Raw genomic sequence first — 21,160 nt, 5'->3', positions numbered from 1 at the left:
CATTTTAAATTTCATCTTCATGTAAATGATGTGCCCTAGCATAACTCCTGGGGGAAATACCAGGTGTCATTACCAGGGCAGGAAGACTCTGCACTATTTCTGTTTTTCTCCAAGCCTTAATTGATAACAACCCTTACAAAAATAGGAAAAAACATCCTACACAGAGATCACCACCCCTCAGCATTTATGGCTACACGACACAGAGCTTAACAGCACAAACCACTAGACTCCATGTGGGCAGGACATGACTAACAGTCCATCTGTGGAGCAAAGAACTAAAGATAGGTCTGACAGCCTCCCTGGCTAGCTCCGTTTTCGAGAGCAGGTGGGACGCTTTTGCCGCAGGGAGTGATTTTGGGGAGCCTGTGGAAATCAGCATCTCCTTCTGCAGAGCCGGCTCTTGGCGCTCTGCCCCTCCGGTGTGTCCGACCGGCCTCAGAGCCGAGCCCTGGGGACTCAGCCGGCCCAGAGGGGCTGTGCTGGAGATGCTTCCCGGCCACAGCTCCGTCCGACGGGCGCTCCAGCACCGGCGGCGGGGAGGGAGCGGCGGGGGCTGCGCCGTGCCGGGCTGTGCTCCCCCGGGAACCGCCGGAACCGCAGCTTAACCTGGCACCGAAGGTAGAGAGAGGAAAGGGAAAGGAAAGGGAAGGGAAAGGAAAGGAAAACCAACAAAGTAACAATACCAACAACAAAGTAACAATAACAATGGTAGCAATAATAATAATAGTAACTGGATCCAGGCGCGGGTTGGTGCAGTCGATCCCCAGCCCGTGGGCGCTGCCGGGGCGGGATGCTCTCGGCGGGCAGGGCCGGGCGCTGTCCCGGGGCTCGGGTGCCGTGCCCGGAGCGGTCCCGTGGCGCCTCCCGCGCGGGGCGGAGCGCAGAGGGGCGGGCGGACAAAGCCGGGCTGTCAGCGGGGCGGGCGGGAGAAAGGAAAAGAGGCGGCTGCTGCCGGCGGGGAGCGGAGCAGGTGAGGCGAGAGCCGGGGCTGTGCCACGCTGGCAGCGGGAGCGGCCGGGCGGGAGCGGCCCGGGGCTCTGCGGGGCGGGGGCGGCTCCGTGCGCCCCGGGCGGGCGCCTCGCCCCGCGGGGGACGGGATGGACAGGACGGGCCGGGCGCGATCCCTGCCTTCAGCCGTGGGCAGCTCGGGCGGAGCGCGGGGATGGACGGCGCTCCGGTTCGCCCACTGCCTGTGGGGCGGAAAGTACTTTGCGAAAGGAGAGAAGAGCTCACTGCTCCCTGCTCTTAACAAAAAAAAATTAAGGAAGTGAAATTCAGCGCTGTGACGGTGCTAGAACAATCTCCTGGCGCGAACCGAGTCCGCTATCCTGTGGCAGTGAACCCGGAAAAATCCCGGGAGTGTTATGCTGAGTTGCATCACTTAGAGAGTAATTAGTATTTCGCGGGCTGGAGGACCGAGAAACGCGTTTGTGTGTTTGTTTTGTTGCTGTGAATAGTTGGGAAGCAGAAGAGTTGTTGGCTGGCTCTGTGGTGTGCTGTGTTCATGAATTTAAAATCCTCCAATGTATAACCACTTTGCACGTCCCTGTTAAGCTGCAAGCATCCAAAACAGCTTCTGGGTAACTTCTGGTAAAGGAGCTTTCCTTCAGTGTGCTGCGCGGTAGGAAAGCTTTGTGATAAATAAATCCCATTGCAGCGAAAGCACTTGAAAGCCTGATGATTCAGCATGCTGCAGCCACTGACCCAGGGTGACGGCTCCTGCGAGGAAGGATACAGCACTATGGACAGATATAAACATTACCTGAAGCTACAAGCTTCCCATGCAGCAGTGGCACAAGTGAGTGAGGTTGTGCAAAAAAACAAGCCCCTTCCTCTGCCCACCAATTACCACCAGATTTTCATTTTAAACAGCTTCTTCTGATAATTCAAATGAACAACCCTCGGCTGCTTTCTGTGGTGAGTGAGTTATAGTCCTTTTTGTACTTGCTTCCCAGAGAGATAGTTGCTTTTTATCTGTGGACCCAAACCCAAGAAATACTGTGACAATTTTGCTATGTTTTAAGAGAAGATAAACACTGAGACTGAGATGACATTTGAGAAGTGGAATAGCAGAATAGTATTTCAAACAAAGCCTCGTGCAGCTCAAAGGTTATTTTGGTAAGTTGCACTTGCTCTTCAGAAGACAATCTCTTTTAAAAGTCAAATGAACCTTGTAAAGACTTCTACAGGAACACTATTGCAGGGTGAATACAGTTAGGCTTCTGAGTGCTTCAGTGAAGAGCTAAGTATTTAGAAGTATCATCTCGAGGGCATGTTGAGGTATTTGTTATTCACCAGCTGTATGAGCAGCTGTACACACTGTCATGTCAGGATGCCCAGGTCAGGAGCTGAATGCTCTCCAAATCCTTGTCGTACACACACTTACTCTGTATCTTTTCTCTGAGGTGCAGGGACCCCTGCTTTAATCCTTGTTTATGTCTTTACTCACACAACTGCAGGGTGGGCCTTTACCCAATGAGTGAGAAAATACAAAGAGTACAAACTCTCTTTGTCTCACACAGGGTTTGTCAGCAACCACTGCTGTGATTGAATGGCTTCTTGTTGGTGAAGCCCTTGCAAGGAAAATCATCCCCAAAATCGAGGGCAGGAGGGTTATGACCCCTTAACTCACCCACTGCCTTATCCTGTGGGTGGAGGTTTGAGTTACAGGAAACTCTCCATCTTTCCAAAAACACCCAAGATTTATGGTACTGCTGCAATAGTGAAGTTCATACTGTCCCTAGTAGGGAAAGTTGAATGAGATGCTGTAAAATGCATTTAGATTCAACCAAGGGCTTCAGAAATTATTAGCAATTGATGAATTTGACTTTTCCTGAAGGTAAGTATGGTTTCTTTCAGTCTGCCCCAAACTTATCCTACAAAATCCATGAGTTACTTCAGTTTCCTAAGGAGAAAAGATCAGCTTTTTAAGAAAGGAAAAGGTCAGGGACAGCAGCGGGTTGGGCAGTCAATGCCTTGCAGGCTTGGTGTGTATGAGACACACCATGGAGATATTTCAAAGACAGGAAAAGATGGATATTTTTCTAGGAGCTCGCTTTGTGAGATGTGCCATGGGAGAGAGGATGGTATAACTTGGCCAATTGTCCTGTCAGGCTGTATCAGAATGCCTGGTGGTCAGGTTTAATCATTTGGTGGTATCTTCTGCTTGTTTAAAACTATTGACATCTGGCTACTTACCAGGTACCTGTTTGGGTACCTGGAGCTCCTGGAGTTGGTCCAGCAGAGGGCTATGAAGATGATTAAGGGGCTGGAGCATCTCTCTGATGAGGTCAGGCTGAGGGAGCTGGGCCTGTTCAGCTTTGAGAAGAGATGCCTGACAGGAGACCTCATCAATGTCTGTAAGTATCTGATGGAAGAGTGCCAAGATGATGGGGCCAGGCTCTTCTTGGTGATGCCAAGCAATAGGAAAAGAGGCAGTGGGCAGAAACTGATGCACAGGAAGTCCCACCTGAACATGAGAAAGAACTTCTTTACTGTGCAGTGACTGTGTACTGGAACACGTTGCACAGACAGGTTGTGGTGTCTCCCTCACTAGAGAGACTGACTCCAGAACTGTCTGGATGCAATCCTGTGCCGTGTGCTTTAGGATGACCCTGCTTGAGCAGGAGATTGGATCAGATTGCCACTGTGGTGGTTTTCCAGCCTTGCCCCTCCTGTAACTTTGTGATTCTTGAAGGTTAAGTCCTCTTATAGCATGCCCCTTTCTCTGAGAAGCAAAAGGGTCTCTTGTGTCATCACTATTGCTTCTAAGGCAGGAGAAGCTCCTTGTCCACAAGGGCAGCAGGCATCACTCACTTGGGAGGACATAAAATCTGTCTAAAGTGCATTGGAAATAACCTATGCATTGATGATGTGGACTGGTAGTCTTGGACTGGGATAGTTATTTCAGCCTTATGATTTTGTTTGTAATGGCCTCTATTAGTTTTAGCCTGATATTCTAAATTCAAGGCCCCTCTCTGATGACAGAATTCTAAAATCAGGTTTCTTTCAGCTCTTACAAGTCCAAGTATTCTCAGCTATTTGTCATCTGGTTATCTGGCATTTTTCTGTATTATTTTTGAACATTCTTCCAAATGCCAGTGAAACACTAGGAGGAGTTAAAAAACAAATTATATCCCCTCCACCACACCACACCCACCCTCCCAAATGGATAACCACAGTAATTTATTGTTGTGGTTTAACCCCAGCGGGCAATTAAGTACCATGCAGCAGCTCACTCCCCGCCTCCGCAGTGGGTTGGAAAGAAAAAGTAAGCCTCATTGGCTAAGAACAATTTAAGGTTTGTAACACAATATTATAATAATAACATACTCCTAATATTAAATACGCTGTCCTCACTGTGCACCCTCCTGGATTCTTGTGTGGCTCCTCACTTGCAGAGTAAGAGACACTGAGAAGTCCTTGGCTTAGGGTAAGCGCTACTTAGGAACAGCTGACACATCTGTGTGTTATCAACATTGTTCTCCTACTAAATACAAAATACAGAGCAAAGTACCAGCTACTAAGAAGAAAAATAACTCTGTCCTACCCGAACAGGGACACTTAATAATTGAAAAACAAATTTGGGGGCTTTCAAAATTACCAAAGCTTTGGCTGAAACACATAATTCAAATTTACCCTAGAATAGCTTTTATCCTGATCCCTTTTCCCTTAAGCCTTGCAACACTGAAACCTTAATACAGTCAAGTTTTATTTTTTAAATAGCTTAATTCCAGAAGAGGGAGAAACATTAGACTAATGCAATTAGGTGAGTGGAATGCATTTTTCCCTGGGGCAGCTCTGGAGAGTGATACTATATCATGTTAAAAACTGCAAGTGTTTGTGTCAGACTGAGTTGGGCTGGGCAGATGCTGGCATGAAGCATGGGAGGGTGAACTGCAGCTGATGCAGAGTCCCAGTGGGAGCATATTGACAGCATTGCTCTGAGTCACTGAGGGCCAAAAAAACAACTCTGTCATGGTGGCACACATGGTGGTGTTGGGTGAAGTTTAAGTGAGATCCTGAGCCTTTCAGCACCTTTATGCAAATTATTTCTTTTACTGGATGTACGTGTGTGTATATAAAAGGCAGCGTTTTGGCCCAGTTCCTGTGAGCAAAGCTATAACTGCTAGTGTGAAATCCTTGCAGTTTCAGTGGGACTTGATTTGTCACTGATGGAAAGGTGAGGGGATGTGGGCAATTCCCCGTGTGGCTTTTGCCACGTGGACCCTGCAGATGCTCCCTGCTGACAGTCTCCACTACGTCTGTCTCTAGCAGCAGTGAACCTGCACACTGAACTCTGGCAGAGCAATGGGTGCTCTCAGGGCAGCAAGAGACATTGGTGTTGAGTCTGCCTGCAGGAAAGGTGAGCAAAGAGCTCAGGCAAGGTGTTGTTTTCAAGGGATTTGAAAAGACGCCTCAATGACTGTAAGGAAGAAGCAGTGACTTGTCTTCTGCCTTTGGGAAACTCAGGTGACAGGAAATGGTGCTGGCAGCAGGGTTCGAGAGAGGGAGAGGAGAATGCAAAACCTGAACTGCAGGGAAAGGATCTCAAACCCAAGAATGTTCCAGGAAAGTTGTCAGGGGAAGCATTTATCATATTATTATTTAATTGGATCTCAGAACAGTTTCACGTTGTGCTTGTCCCCGATGAGCTGGAGCACATCCACAGTGCGCAGTCGCAGGACAGGCAGGATTAAGGCACAGACCTGCTCTGGGAGCAGTGCCCAGTGTCAGCAGCCAGCAGCAGGGCTGCCCTGTGCTATTTATATTATGGCCATGACCAAAAAGTGCTTTAGAAAGACCAAAGGAAAGCAATCCTACTAACAGAGCCCCTCTAACAAGAGAATAGCTTCAGGAGGGGCAAGTATGCTCAAATATGATCAGCAACTGCTGCCCTAAAGAGGGGACAGTTCTTCACAGGAGCACATGTAGTAGAGGAGATGGAAAAATGCCAGAATCTGGGGGGAAAGCCTCAGTGATCTTGGTTGAATGCCTCCTCAGCCCCAGAAACTCTTGTCTCTTGTGCTGAAGAGTTTTACAGCTAACCAGCTTCATTCCCATGAGCCTTTAAAAGCCCCAGATGTCAAATTTGTCCTATTTAAAGTTCAGGAGTAATTCTCTTAGTAGGAGCTTAATTTTTAACCTGATCTCTTCTGAGAATGGCTCACCATATTACTTTTCCCACTTCTAGGGAGAAGCCAGTAACATTTCTTCAGCAGGACAATTTCAGATATCGAGTACACCATTTATTTGAGTTTACTCCTTTCCTTATATGATAAAATTAGTAGAGTCCTGACATTGGATAATCTACTATACACATAAATGAACAACTTTCAGGTTGGTCTAATTACCAATGCTAAACCACATAAATATATCAAGTTGCCTGTTGTTGTTTAAATTTATGGGGGGGTCCCCGGGGAGTGCCCCCCGGAGACCCCCGGGGTCTTTTGGGGTCGTGGTGTTCCCGTGCTGGCAGGCAAGGAGACTCAGATGCCGGTGGGATGCTGATGAGGTGAGGGTTTATTCACTGAGGGAGAGGGGAAGGGGAGGGGGGAGGGGGGAGGGGGGGAGGGGGAAGGGGGAAGGGGGGGAGAGGAGAGAGGAGCGTCCGGACGCCTCCAGGGGTAGAGGGGCAAGAGGGGCAGAGCCTTCTGCCTTAGCATTCTTATCACAGAGGTTCAAAGGGGCGCGGTAACATTCTCCAGCCAGTGAGGTTACAGATACAGGATACTGCAGGGAGGGTACAGACTTGGGATAAACCATACATTTTCCAAGGGTGAGCCAGAGCAAACCATTTCCATAAAATGCAATCCCACAAGTCACCCTTTTTTTCTTTAAAATGTGAGAAGAGAAATATGACATATGACAATTAACAATTTAAAAAATGAAACAGTAATTACAGTTTTGCAGCATGAAACCAAATACAATTGCAGTAAGGATTATGTTATAAGGTGAACAGTTGATCTGACCTTGTAATTGCAGTAGACGGGTTATGTGAGTTTATATTGCAAGATTTGAAACAAGTTAACAAATTTGTTTGAGCCTTTCCAGCATGACTGGCCTAATAGTGTCTAGTCTTTTCCAACTGGCTTTTCAGACCACCACAGCCCCCAGCTTAGGCTGAGGCGCTGACCTCTGCTCCCATTCCAGGGACAGGAAAACACGTGGAGTTCCCCGGGCTCCACACACGGCCTCAGATTCTCACCCACGGATCTGAGCCAAATCACTCCTTTCACTTTCCAACTGGTTCAACCGAAAGGACCTACACCCTGCCTGCAATTGTTTACATTCGTCCATATGTACCCATTGGGGATTTTTTTCATCCATACTTGCACCAGAACTGTCAGAGACCTAACAAAAGACCCCCAGTTTTAGGTCATCAAAAGAAAAACAAAAGAAAAAAACTACAAAAACCGTCAAATACTTTCTCAGACACTCTATCAGGTTATCAATCACCCTCAGAACTAACTGAGGACAGTATAAACCCAAAAAGCATTATCGATTCAGTAGTCTACTACTGATTCGCGCTTTACAAGAAGACAATCTAAAAACTGCTTCCCTTGGATCCACACTTGTGACCTGAAAAGGCCTCTGCTTTCTAAATTAGAAAACAGGGGAATCTGCAATATGAACACACACAAAAGCTAGAAAGGCATGATTGTAAAAACTACTTCATGGGGATGGGAAGGAAATGGAGGGGTTTGGGACACCCTGCTGTTTGGCCAGAACAGCAAGGGACAGGGGCAGAAAAACAGGGAAAGGGAATCAAAGTAGCATTAACAATTATACAAGGCTGCAAAACTGGTATTACAAATTCACTTTAGCTTTGGGGTTTGGTTTCTTAGCGTTTACCTTGTGGCACTTGGAAAGCGGAAGATGGGACTGAGAGCACGTGGCCATGGTGGCCATGCGGTCACAGCTCAGCACGTGGTGTCAGCCATGCCATGCCGGGTTTAGCAGGAAGGGGTTAACTCTCGGGGGCTTGTTAAGGGAAAGGGGGTTAGGGAGAAGGAGCAGCGAGGGGAGGAGGGGGTAAGGGTAAGGAAGGAGGTTACACAATTTACAAAACCGAGTTTTGGAAGGTGCGGGGCTCGGGCACAACTGAAGACTGCTTTTTCCTTCTCTGATGGCTGTCTGGCTGAGTTCCTTTCGCTGCTGTCCAGGGCTGCTTCCCCACTGTTGCCGGGCGGGGGGAGGGGCACCTGTTCTCCGCGCGGCTTCTCCCGGTGCTGGGGCCCGCGCGCGCTGCGGCGGGGCTGGGGCCATGTGTTGGCTCGCGCCGGGACTGCCCCGCGCCGCTGCCACGCCGGGCCGGGGCCGCTCCGCCGCCGGGGCCGTGTTGGGCCGGAGGGTGCCGCGCCGCTGCCGCGCAGCCCGCGCCGCCGAGCCGAGGCGGGCCGGGGCCGCGCCGCAGCCACGTGCCGCAGCCACGCGCCGCTGCAGCGGTCCCGCCGCGCCGGGGCTCACGCCGGAGCCTCGCCGTGGCGGAGCCGCGCCGCCCGGGCCGCGCCGCCCGGCGGGGCTGCACGGCCCACGCAGCGCCGAGGCGGGCCGGGGCCCCAAGGGGCTGGGACCCGGGCCCGCGCCAGGCTGGTCGGCGGTGGCGGAACGGCCGCGTGGTGGCTCACGAGGTCTCTGCGCGGTGGGGGAGGGGCTGCCCCGGCCGCGATGGCCCAGAACGGCCGCTCCACCGGAGACGGCACCGAAACGGTGTTACCATGGTCCATCTTGTCTCAGGGTCGCTGATGCTGTTGCCCGACGTTGGTGCGTCATCTGTTGTTGTTTAAATTTATGGGGGGGTCCCCGGGGAGTGCCCCCCGGAGACCCCCGGGGTCTTTTGGGGTCGTGGTGTTCCCGCGCTGGCAGGCAAAGAGACTCAGATGCCGATGGGGTGCTGATGAGGTGAGGGTTTATTCACTGAGGGAGAGGGGAAGGGGGGGAGGGGGGAGGGGGAAGGGGGGGAGGGGGGAGGGGGAAGGGGGGGAGGGGGGAGGGGGAAGGGGGGGAGAGGAGAGAGGAGCGTCCGGACGCCTCCAGGGGTAGAGGGGCAAGAGGGGCAGAGCCTTCTGCCTTAGCATTCTTATCACAGAGGTTCAAAGGGGCGCGGTAACAGTCTCCAGCCAATGAGGTTACAGATACACGATACTGCAGGGAGGGTACAGACTTGGGATAAACCATACATTTTCCAAGGGTGAGCCAGAGCAAACCATTTCCATAAAATGCAATCCCACAGTTGCCAGAAAATACAAATCCTGCATAAATTTGACAGGCGAGAAGGATGTAAGAATACAGGTCTATCAGATATAAGCTTCAGACACCTAAATTGTTTTAATCTAGTAAATCTTGATATAATCAATGAAGTTCATTAGGCAAACATGCATCTCATCTCTCTGCATAGTTCATTTGTACAACAGGTAATGTCAAATGGCTGAATATCTTCTCAAGCTGCTCCTTATAGAGGAGTTTTATTAAAATACTCTTTTGGTCTGGTAACCATTTTATGCCTCAGTTAATCCTGGGTTGAATACAGACTAGTGACAATCTCTTCAGAGTGTTTGAATGACACTGTAAGTAAAGCATGTCACGTTTTATCGAAGGAAAACAATGTGTTTTGTTTGGCTTTGCTATATTCCGACTAAGTAGAAACACTCATTTTTGAAGCCTCTTTGCAATATGACACTTGAAACTAACCTTGGATCTCATGACTTGTCTCTGCCGGGAGTGTGGCATCCCTTACAGTTTTGAATCCAAGAATATTTGCAAGCCAGGTGCAAAAACACAGACTAAGAAGCAAAATGGACACAATAGATTTATACCTCTCTTGATTTCCATCAGAGTCCAGAATTCTTCATGTCTGATATTAGTTCAGAAGACACTGTCTTGCAGGAGTACTCGCAAATGCAAATATTGTTTGGCAGTGTTTAAGTTTTGTGGATTTAATGGCCAAAAAAACAGGTTTCCAAGCACCTGCAAGTATTGTCTGCTGTGCTTTGTAAAGTTGGAAATGGCTCCTTGGCAGATGGCATGAGCACACAGTTAGTATTAATAGACCCACACACAAGGAGAACAGGGAACTTCTGTTTGTAATTAAGCTAATCACAGAGGCAGCAGAGAGTTCCTGCCTTATCACTTATCACTGCCTAAATTCTAACTACCAGCCTGTACCAACAGAGCAAGTTGTTTCCTTGGCATTTGATGCTCCCCAGTATTGTGTGCTTTGGGGTTTCCCTGGAGCTGTAAGTAGTCAGGACAGGATATCCCACTCGTGCAGCTCTGTTCTACTTCAGCAGGTTAGTCTGCAGGTCTGCTATAGCAGAGCTAAATGATTGCCCAACATTTGGGTGTTTAAATCCACCACCACAAATAAAGTGTGCAATATAAACAGACTAACACTTAAAGCTGTTAATTTAGTTCTTTTCTGCTAGCTTTTTCATGTTTTTCTTGCAGCTCAAGTTCTCAGACGTTATTAATTGCAGTAACTTTTTATATTCAGTGCTACTTCTTTCAATTCCATTAACCCTTTAATTCCCTCATGAAATTTGGTGTCAGTCATAATAATGGGAAATATTATCAAAAAAGAAGGAAATCTAGAGTTAAAATAGACTAGGTATTGGCAATTGGTTGTGAACATCTTTATGTCTCATTAGCAAGCCCCAGAAATTTTCTAGGAATATACATATGTAGAAGAAGGGGTTGTAAGGTGCAGCTGAAACCAGTCTGGGGAATGTCACAGGAAAACTGCATTTGGCAAAGTTTTGAACAGCAGCTCTAGGTAGGCTGTCTCTTGGAAGACCTTTGAAGTGCAGATTAAATAATTCCAGATGATGACAAAAAACGTCGTTAAGAAAACAAAAGATCTGGGCTTCCAGCCACTTCAGGGCAGTTGGTTTTGTGCCTGGAAAGAACCCTGCAACCACACACTGCTGCTCTCAGGCTGCTCCTGTGGAGTGCCCCCTTCTTTCTCATCTTACAAGATGATCTTATGAGATTTTTCGCATTCTTTATCTGTGATGCGTCTCTTCTCCCGAGCTGTGTCCTGACTTCACCACAAAATTGGCAGTAATTCTGTTCTGTCAGTCTGCTTTTTAACTTCCTCTGGCCTTTGCCTGAAAGTAACATAGTAACATAGAAGAGATCATAGAATGTTTTCAGGTGGAAAGCACCATTAAATGTTACCTAGTTCCAAGCCCCCATCCTTGGGTGGTCTTGGACCAACAGTGAACACACTGACTGATTGTGGCACAGAGACTCCCCACTCTGACTGCTGTGCACCTGAACTCCACCTTTTACCAGGCAGAGCATTGCTTGCTATTTAACAACTCTCTCTTGTTTCCCAGCCTGGCCCTGGGCTCAGTAGGAAAGGGGTACCACAGGTTAGCCTTAGCCCAGCTGTGCAGCAGAGGCAGAAAGTGCTGTACTTGACCAAGAGGAACGAGCAGCAGCCTCTGCATTCAGAAGCTGAGCACGCTGCTTTATTAAACCAAGAGGTTTTGATCCAGGGGGACCATGAAGCGAGAGGGGACTATGAAACAAATCTGAACTTAAACTCAGTTGTAAGTTTTCCCCTGAGCATAAAATGCCAGCAAGCAGATTGATTTTGTACTTTAAAACATTGCTTCCTTGCTAAGTACAGGCAGATTTAGAGGAGGTCTTGTAACTTGCTCAGGAAAGCAAATGTGTTTTTAAGGCCGATCTTTGCATGCCTGGAAGCAGCTGGTACCAGTAGGTGACATTATCAGTACAGGTACTGCTGAAGTGCCTCTCCAGGAAAGACCAACCTACAGCCCCTTGCTTGCAGGCATGTACTCACCTCTCCTGCTTTTGGCTGCTAAAATATGATCTGCTCAACTAAGTTTTAGCGATTTCCTCTGGTTATAATGGCAAAAAGTGTGATTACAGCTACAGCTGCATAATGCTGTGTTTGCCATTAGGACAGTAATAAAGTTGTTCTGGCAGGCAGTGCAGGTGTGCCATTGCCTTTGTAAGAGCTGTTGGTCATACTGAGAAAACAAGACTTTAGACTTTTTTTTCCATGCATGGTGATTATTAGGAATGAATCCCAGGCACTGAGTATTTTATCTATTGATTTTATTTGCTAGCTGCTGCAGATGAGCCTATATCCCATTTCACTGTTCTGTGTTTCAGTACTGGGATATAGGTACTACCAGCTGAAACAGCCAGTCCTTTGGAAATTACATCTCTAGTATCTTCCCAGCACTGTGTTTCTAAACAGAGCATGGTTCCAACGTGGAGATGCACCTGTACAGTGTGAACTGCACTGAGCATGACATGCTGGTATTCCTACCCTGATTTCTGGTCTTGCTCATCTCAGGTGATATTCCTCCTCTTTTCACCCACACATGTGGATTTCCCCATTTTGTCTGGGAACATCAATTCGAAAGAAGTGATAACTCAGCCAAGGATGTCAGAACTGACTGTTTAGTCAGTCACTGCTGAAGGGGAAAGAGAGGAAGGAGGCTGAGTGAGCACCTCTCCTAGAGGACCTCACAGATAGGAAGGAAAATGAGCTTGTCTCAATTTCTCACGACTCTGCATTTCAGTTGAAATTCTCAATTCTCACGACTCTTGCTTTTCTCTTGCATGCTGTGTTTAATTTGTGTACTCACTCAAACCCCATCATTTCCTCAGAATCATCAGACTTTCTCTAAGGAGTGAAACTGTTTTATCAGCCTTGGAGAATGCTGCAGAATTTTTTTATTCACATACAGTAGAACATGAGATTACAGTCTTCCAGCCACAGCAGGAGACATAGGTATCTCTGTCCTTTAAATATAGATTTTAAAGTCAAAGATGCTTTACCCCACCTGCAGAAGTATAAAGGCAATGAAAAGTGAATGCTGTAGTTTATTATGGAACATTTCTTGTTGCAATAAAGGTGGCTTTCTTCCTTCATCTGACATCTGGAATTGTCTAATATTGAAGTAAAAGTTCAATATGGATATATAATTTTTAAGACCAGTTAGCATTTTCAGACAGAAATGGCCTGGTACTGTGAAAAGGGATGAACCTCCTTCTTGTAATACTCTTTAAAGATTTGGCCCAAGTCACTAATTCTCAAGAAAACACCTTTGCTCTTTGTATCAAGATGGAACAATCACTTCAGTTAAATACAGGAAATGTTGGGTATAATAGTCATTACTTGCACAGATCTTGTTAACAAGAATATAATTTCCTAATCACTCCCTTGAAAGTAAACCCAGATGATAGAAGCATAGTTGAACTCGTGCCAAACACCTCAAGAACTCTAATTTCACACCCAGCCTCCTTCAGGAGTGCCAGGATAAGTTCAACTATTCAGTGAAAAATAAACCCCAAATTTAAGCCCTATGTTTCTTGTTCCTCATACTTGTAGGCTTGACTGCAAAAAACTACCAGTTGGGATAGTACAAAAAATTAAGAGACAAGAGTGCAGCCACCCAGATGTGTTTGTATTACACACCAAGGCAATAAAAAACCATGCAGGCAATATTACCTTAGTGGCAACATCCTAATCAATCGCCCCATGCTCTTGAATTAGACCTGGAGAGGAAAGAAAATTGAGGGATTTTAAAATACAGAGTACTTTGAGGACAGAAGAAGAGATTCTAATTTTAGTTGGTGGTCCCTCTGTGGTGAAGGCATGTGTGTGATTTAATAAGTCATGCAAAGGGCTTTGATGTTGCATCATCATTCTGTAAGTGATGAAAACAAGAGCCTTTACTGGTGGTGGAGGCTTGTCTTGAGGTGATGCAATTGGAAATTGCTGCAAGTTCATAGATATGCTGCTTTTCAGCATAATGCATCTCTAATACCAATAAACACTCAAAGCTAATAGACTTCCCTCAAGTTGTTACAACACTGCTTTTAAAAAGCAAACAACTGAGCAAGTTCACCCACCAGATGTTTGCAGACCATATTGCAGGAACTGGAAATATGAGAGACAAATTTAATTGTGTCTACATTTCCCCCATCAGCTTGTGAAACTGTCAACTAGTTACCTGCTCAAAAAACCAAACAACCCCAAAAAAGCACATGAGTGGTTGTTAAAATTATTATATTGTTTCAGAGAAGCTTTTTCTTTTTTTGTTTATATGGTTTCTAAATAGGATGAAAGGTGGAGCTAGTCATTTAGCCACACCCATGGTGAGGTTTATAAAGGGAGGTTATCTAAGGGAAGTTCTTTTCTACCAGTCCATGCCAACAGGCCGTTTCATTTAACTGGTTTTTATCTTAAAAAATAATACTAATCCTACCATGTCAAGGCTTCTTAAAGGGTCTCGTACTGGGGATGCTCCAAATGAACCTTTGAGACAGCAAGGTAAGGTAAGTCATGGAGTCTGCTTTACTACTTTAATTCCCTTTTCACACCTAATATTTCTCTGTCAGAGAATGGAGTATTACTGTCGTTTCAAAGGTCTGTGTTTTCTCTGCCATTTGTGATTGAAGTTTTGTTCTCTATAGCTTTGTAATCCTCTATCACTAGGTCAAATGGAGAAAAGGCAGCCTTAAAAAAGCATCCCCAAACCTGGAGAAGTTGTTCTTTGTCATAGGTTAGTTATGCTTTCAAGACTGATGACTTTGAGGGCTGATTTGCACCACCTGGCCACAAAACTGAGGTTAATGTGGCTATTGTAATTGTGCTGCTGTTTGTCAGTCATACTAATATTAACTTCTCAAGCATACAAATAAAAGATATGCTACGCTTTATTGCACAATTGCAGTGGCTTAGTCACAACTCTTTGATACACCCAAAAACCCTGCTATAATTTTTGGTTTCTACTGTACCACAGTTTCCTTACATATACATGCACAGGATTGCTTATGAGTTACTCTGTTCAGCAGAGGCCTTGTGAGTGACAGTGGATGTCCCTCCATGAGATCCGGTGCTATAAATTTTGTTTGCTCTTGAACACAAGTGTTCATGTTGGCACAAATAATTCTAAGGACAGGTCTGTATGAGTTTACAAGGGTAAAATCTTTCATAGTCTTCTACTGAAGTCCAATACAGTGTATTAAAAAGTGATCACAACAATGCAGGGTGTGTAGCATGGATGTGGCAAGAACGGGGGTCAGCATGAAAAACACCTCTGTCATTACACTGTTTACCTAACCCTGGGTTTATTGTTGGTGTGATGGTAAAGCAGAACTGTGAGGAGTTATAGAGAGGGGGATGAACCTTGAGAGTACATTTTAGGAGCTCCTTTCAGGCTTCTGGGAAACTGGAAGGAAGTGTGGATGGCTTTCTTTGAAAACTTGATATGCAACCAGATACAAGTGTCTTAATTTTCTTCTCCAATTACTTTATCTGTAAGTAACTAGATCAAGAGAAGGGTGGTAAGCTTTCTTTTATAAGTCTTCAGTATAGAAGGAATAGAAGTCACTAATATTTTTTGTTACTAATTGCATCCAAAACATGGGAATATTTGAGGGTCACTAGTCTACCAGTGTTCTGAGCATATTCTGGAATAACTACCACAGGCTACAAAAATAACCAAAGTAATGTTTTCCAGTGGTGTTCTTGAGAGGTTCTCTTTTTCAAGCTGTAAGCAAAACTGTGAATTAATGTATTGACAAAAGCTGACTGATGGCCTCTTGGGCAAAATGTCATGATGCAAGTTGGAGAGACTGTCACAGCATTTTGACTTTGTGTGATTAGTAGACATGAAAAAATAAGTGCATCTTACATTTGAATAGACACATTTTCCACCTTGATAATGCTGTGGCATTTCTTTGGAGCTTCTGCTGTCAATGTTAAACTTGTAGGACGCTCAGCTTGAGCAGTGTGGTCATTTCTGCTACCTACCATATGTTTTCACTGATATGTAGCAAATTGTGGCTGTGCTGGATTGTGGTGAGGAGAGTCTTGTTTGACAGCATAGCATCCCCTGCAAGGGTGGGCCCTTGTCCTTATCCACTGCCACTCTTCCGGGAGGCTGACATGCTGCAGTGACATTGTTCATGGCTATTTTTAAGTCTATTGCATTTATTTTAAGTAACTTGTGTTGATTAAACTGTTAAAAGATATTTGCTGTTATCTCTAGCTGTACCATTACAGTAGATTGGGGAGATGAAGGAGGAGGAAAATAAGGTCAGTACTGGCACAGAGTCTTAGGTGTCTCTACTCTTGGATGCTTTTGGTTGGGTTTTCTGGATCAGGGAGAAAGTTGAAGCTTTTTCAGGTGGGTAATGCAGAGTTACTTACTTTTGACGTCATTGCATAGCTTAACATCTTTGTGAATTTGGTCACTCCCCCAAGCAGGGATTAAAGTGACTTTGAAAGTAATAATTGTGGAATACTTATCTAGCACAATTCTGACACCTGCTATTCAACACAAATGACTCAAGTGATACAGATTGTCCTGAGGCCGATTACTTATTTTATTTGACAAATTTAGATCAATCTTCAAAAGGCTACTTCGGAGTAGCCAAACTACAAGTCTGCTACTTTTCTGTATCTTCCTTTTCTGATTTGATTTTTGGAGCCACTTATGTACTAAAAGTAGGAAGACTTCTTGGTGGCAAGCTGGGTAATGAAGAGACAGATGGCCAATGGTGATCTCTTGTAACTTCCTTGTAACTCCTTTGAGGCAGTGTATGAAGACTGACACTGGCAGTGGCATTACCTTGACATGATGTTCCATCGGTCCCTTCACATTTCAAAACTTCTGCTGTCAGAAGATTTAAGCAGAAAATTCAGCATACATAGGTGGATGCTAAAACTGACTCTGGCTCTGGATTCTCCCTCCTTAATTCATGCATGGCAACACCAGTGTGTTCAGAGCCAAGCTGGAGGAGGGATGTGGAGTGGCTTGCAGGTTCTGCTGGGTTGAGTGCAGGGGTAGTTGTGGAGAAGAGTCTGGTGTGGGCAGCTTGAGAGGGCTCGAAGGGAGGACACTGGTTCCCAGCAGGATGGGGAGGGCAGAGTGGAAGGGGAGAGGCCCTCTCACATCAGCAGCTTCCAGATCTGGGCTCATCCTTTAAACCTTGCTGGGCTTGCACAGTCATCTGTTCTACTATCACCACGAAAGGGAATTTTCTGACTCCTGGATGAAAAGAGAAATGCATTTTTCTCTACTTTCCTGGGCCAGCCAAAGTCCATTTTACCTGTACTGCTGAGAAGACCCAAGCTGACCCTGCTCAGCTGGATGCCTTACTGCTTTATGGATTCCTCTGTTCAACTGTCATTCATTTAGATTGTGAGATCCTTAAATAAGAATGCTCTACAGTTCTTAAAATCACTGAAGTTTCTTTAACGTTATTTGATGTCCTTAAATAATGTATTTTTTTCTCAGGTCAGTGCTGGCAGAGGGCAGGGACAGCTGGCTTTTGTTGCCACAGTTTAGGCGTAGTCAAACCAAGTTGCTGAGTTTTAACAGTGAATCTTGTAGACTTGCAGTTTTTCAGTTTTTATCCACCTGACAGTCATGCATATAGGCAACAATTTTCAACACAAGAAGACTGAAATTCAATTCCTTTGTGTAAGCTGGAAGGGGAGTTGCAAAGGATGTGGTATGCAATAAAAACTCTCCTTAAGTAACTGGGATCTAAATAATAAACTGAGAAAGAAATATAACTGCCAATCAGATATCACTTGGCCCAAAACAAAGTTTTTGAGGTGTGTTTGTAAAATGCTTGAAGGCCACATCAGGTAAAGGATGTGCTTAGTATCCTGTGTATGACTTTAGGATGATGTATTGTCTCTGCTGCAGCAATAATCTTCCACTGGGATGCGAGGGCTACAGACAACATGTGATCATGGTAGAAAAAACAGATGCAGAAATCCTATGATGGGCTTGTCAGATGACAGGGAACTTATTCTGTGGCTGTGGAACAGACCAACAAGAAATGTTTGTCTGGATGGCAGTGATATCTCTTGTTCCCCTTTGAAAGGACCGCGTAGCTACTGGTACAGTTCCGTCCATTCAAACAATGTGGCACAGAGGGATGGATGATGCTTTGTTGCAGCATTCACTGGGTGCTGCTGCAAGAAATTTGAACTGCTGCCCTCTGATCTGTGATGGTGAAGGTCTTATTTCAGGTTTTGTTGGTTTCAGTGATACATAATAAATCATAAATAAAATGTGTCTGTTCTGCAGTAGCCTAACTGCACCCACTTAAATCCACTAAGATTGGTGATGCAGGATATAGGGCCTCTGAGCTTCCTGTATATGTCCTGCTGTACAAGGTGGTGTTTATGTGTTTTTTTCTTGATGAAATTGTTTAAAACTTGAAATTGCAAGTAAAGATTTGTTCAGAATTGTGTCTGAGATAAAACAGAAAGGCATTTCTGCTTCATTCGTCACCATAAGCATATGGGCTGGTGCTGGAGGGCCCACTCAGGAGTAAGCAGTGAGAGCTGGGTGTCAGCCTGTGTGCTTGTGGGGTGCTGCAGCAGGGCCTGGGCTTCTTGGGGGAACCACACACTCTTTTATATGAGCTTAAGTGAGGTGTTAGGGGCTTCCAGACCACAAAGCTGATTTTATTAGAACATAAAAATAAATGCGAGAAGAAAAAGCACTTACCAACAGGAGACAAATCTGGTAGGTGAGATGAAAGCCCCTTAATAATATATACCTTCCATGCCTTTTGTATCCTGTGCAGGAAGGTCCTTCCCTCCTATCTTTTCTGGTTGTTTAATTTTGTGACTTCTGAAGTTGAATTTTGAAATTTTGTGCTTTCTCCAGTTTGTTTCCACTTCTTGTTGGGTTTGCCCTTTGGTTCAAGTCCCTGGCACAAACCCAGTACTTTGCTCAGGCATCTCCCATTGTCCACTTGTGCATCACGTCGAACACGGAGGGGTTTCACTCCCAGCTCACCCCATGGAGTGCCCTCACAGCAGTTAAATAAATAGCTCTCTGTGTGTGTATAAACATAAAACCTCTTTGAGCTGGATTCTCTTGCCATGCTACAGGATGCCTTTCTGTTGGTATCAAACACAGACAGGGCCATTTCTCTGGGATGGGGACTGACAAAACAGTGGCCTTATTCCATTTTTTTTTTTAAAGACTTTAAAAGAAGCAGTAACTTGTGTTCCTGGACTTAGTGAGTTCTTAGTGTCAGAGAACTGTTACATGGGCTGGAACATCCTGTTTTCCTGCATGGGATAGTAGGGGAAAGAAAACAGCACTTCAAACAAGAAAGGTTGTAAGCATCTCTACTGAATAAGGAAAGCAGGACTGTTACTAGGATAAAAAATACTGTACTTCTCAGAGCTGCATCTTGTCACCTGGTTAAAGTTGGGACAAGTTCAGCTGCATTTTTCTTTACATGTCTTGCACCTCAAAATATATTGATAATTTTCATATCTTGGAAATTAAACTTCAGCATCAATTTGTCATCAAACAGGAGCAGGACAGCTGAACCCTGACATCTTGTCTTGGATTCAGCAGTTTCTCACAACCAACACGTCATGCCGAGGGAAAACAGAACAACGCTGAAGTAAAATGATGTGCTTGTGCTCTCGACAGGCAAAAGGCACTTTGATAAGGTGCCAAACAGTGTCATTTGAGAGTGTTGTAAAGACTTCCAGCTGTCTTGTGTATGCTAGCTAACTATCTGGGTGACTTGGAATTTATCCCTGTGAGTATTTCACCAGAAGTGACCTTGCCTGATGCGGGGACTTCAAGATCAAGTGCAGCTTGTTGCATTCTCCTAGTAATATTTTTGACCAGGGCTGCATTTCTCTGAGCATCCTGCCTGCTGCTGAAGGATGGACTGTGTTTTCACAGCCAGGCTCTCCTCTCAGCTCCCTCCCTGCTTGCTCCAGGAGATGCTGCCCTGCTCTGTTGACTCATGTGGGAGGTGTGGTGTGTTTTGACCAGGAATGGAAGGGCGTAAGAGAGTTGCAGCAGACTCTGAGACAGGCCCTGCAGGGAAATAAATTTTATGGGAAAACGTAGGTTGAATCTTGGATTTTTGCTACATGATTTAATAAGCAATCTGACTACCAAAGGGGGAGAAAAATTGGACTTATATCACCAGCATGCATAAAACTGCTGCCTGGCTTGGGAGAGACAGAGCTGCTTTCAGCTGATACTGGATGGTTCATCTGTAGACACTATGCAGCTGCTCATTTGTTCCACAAGTTACTACCTTGATTCACCTTGGGCATGTTCAGTTTGGTAATATCTTGTTATATGGGGGCTTTCAATAGCTGACTAATCTTGATGAAAACAGAAAGGCTTTGTTAAATGAGTTCATACCTGGAAATAAGGACTGTGTTTTCACAAGTTTTATTTAGAGCCCCAAAAGACACATTCATCTTTTGTACATATATTTTATATCTAGCACTCTTCACTAAAGCAGTCATGCCTGAAAATATCTGATAGTTGCCATCTCAGAAGCCTTTGATGCAAAGAGTGTGAGTTTATGCAAGGCAGGAGATGTGCCAATTGTTCTTTCAGGCTCAGCTGAAGGACACTCTGGTCATTCCAAAGAAAAACAGCTACTGCTGCTACAGCAAGTGCCACAGTTTGAAGAGAGCTTATCTGCAATAGGGGCTGGGTTTTCAAGGGCAGATTGCATGTGCCTGAGAAGAAACAGTAAGACTTGTTATTCTGCACAGAATCTGCTGTACTGACAGGTTTATGAAAGGAGGATACAAACAAAACCAAACCCTCCCAAACACCAAAACTGCCAGTTTTGCTAATCTAAGATAAAAGACTTAGTCTTCTAAATGTGAAAAATTTGCTCTTGTATAAATCTGTAAGGGAAATAGTGTACCTGTAAATGACAAACCAATTCAAAGTAGCTGTTTCTTCAGTTAAGTGATGAATTTCTTGATTGGTTTGGCCAGCAAACAAAAAACACAAGTATTAAGTCCGGGAAAGGCAGTGAGAGAAGTATCTACACTTAAATTGTGTATACTATTTAAATTAGTTTAGTGCTCTTCCAAATCAGTGCTTACATGGAGTGTGCTGAAAGAAAAGCTCTGCAGAGCAGAATGTTGTGGAAGTTTAAATTCAGCCTGATACTCTAAAATTACTTGAAAACTTTGTATTTTAGCTTTTTTCTGTAATGTGTAAGTGATGCAAGTGTTCATGTTAGTGGACTGGTCCACTGTATTCTGTGGCTCTTGTCTGCAGAACAACATGAAGAAACAATAATTCATGTGAGCTTTGTACTGCAGTTTCTTGGAGGAAATATTGCAGTCAATAAT

General features: G+C 45.2%; 1 protein-coding gene across 2 annotated transcripts in view; it reads left to right on the top strand.

The window, feature by feature from the left end:
- Window positions 1-600: 600 nt before the first annotated feature.
- MAPRE2 (microtubule associated protein RP/EB family member 2) overlaps window positions 601-21,160 on the top strand; it is a 100,869-nt gene continuing 80,309 nt past the window's right edge. The window contains exon 1 of one of the 2 annotated variants that reach the window (XM_063394616.1): window positions 601-618. The gene's annotated coding sequence lies outside the window, so the exon portion shown is untranslated. Of the gene's footprint in view, window positions 619-886; window positions 971-21,160 lie in introns of those variants that run through there. The other variant, XM_063394624.1, reaches the window with a different exon arrangement.

Source organism: Prinia subflava, chromosome 1, assembly GCF_021018805.1.
Source record: "Prinia subflava isolate CZ2003 ecotype Zambia chromosome 1, Cam_Psub_1.2, whole genome shotgun sequence".
Lineage (NCBI taxonomy): Eukaryota > Metazoa > Chordata > Aves > Passeriformes > Cisticolidae > Prinia > Prinia subflava.
Note: the sequence above shows the minus strand (reverse complement) of the source record. Positions and strands in the feature narration are given on the sequence as shown.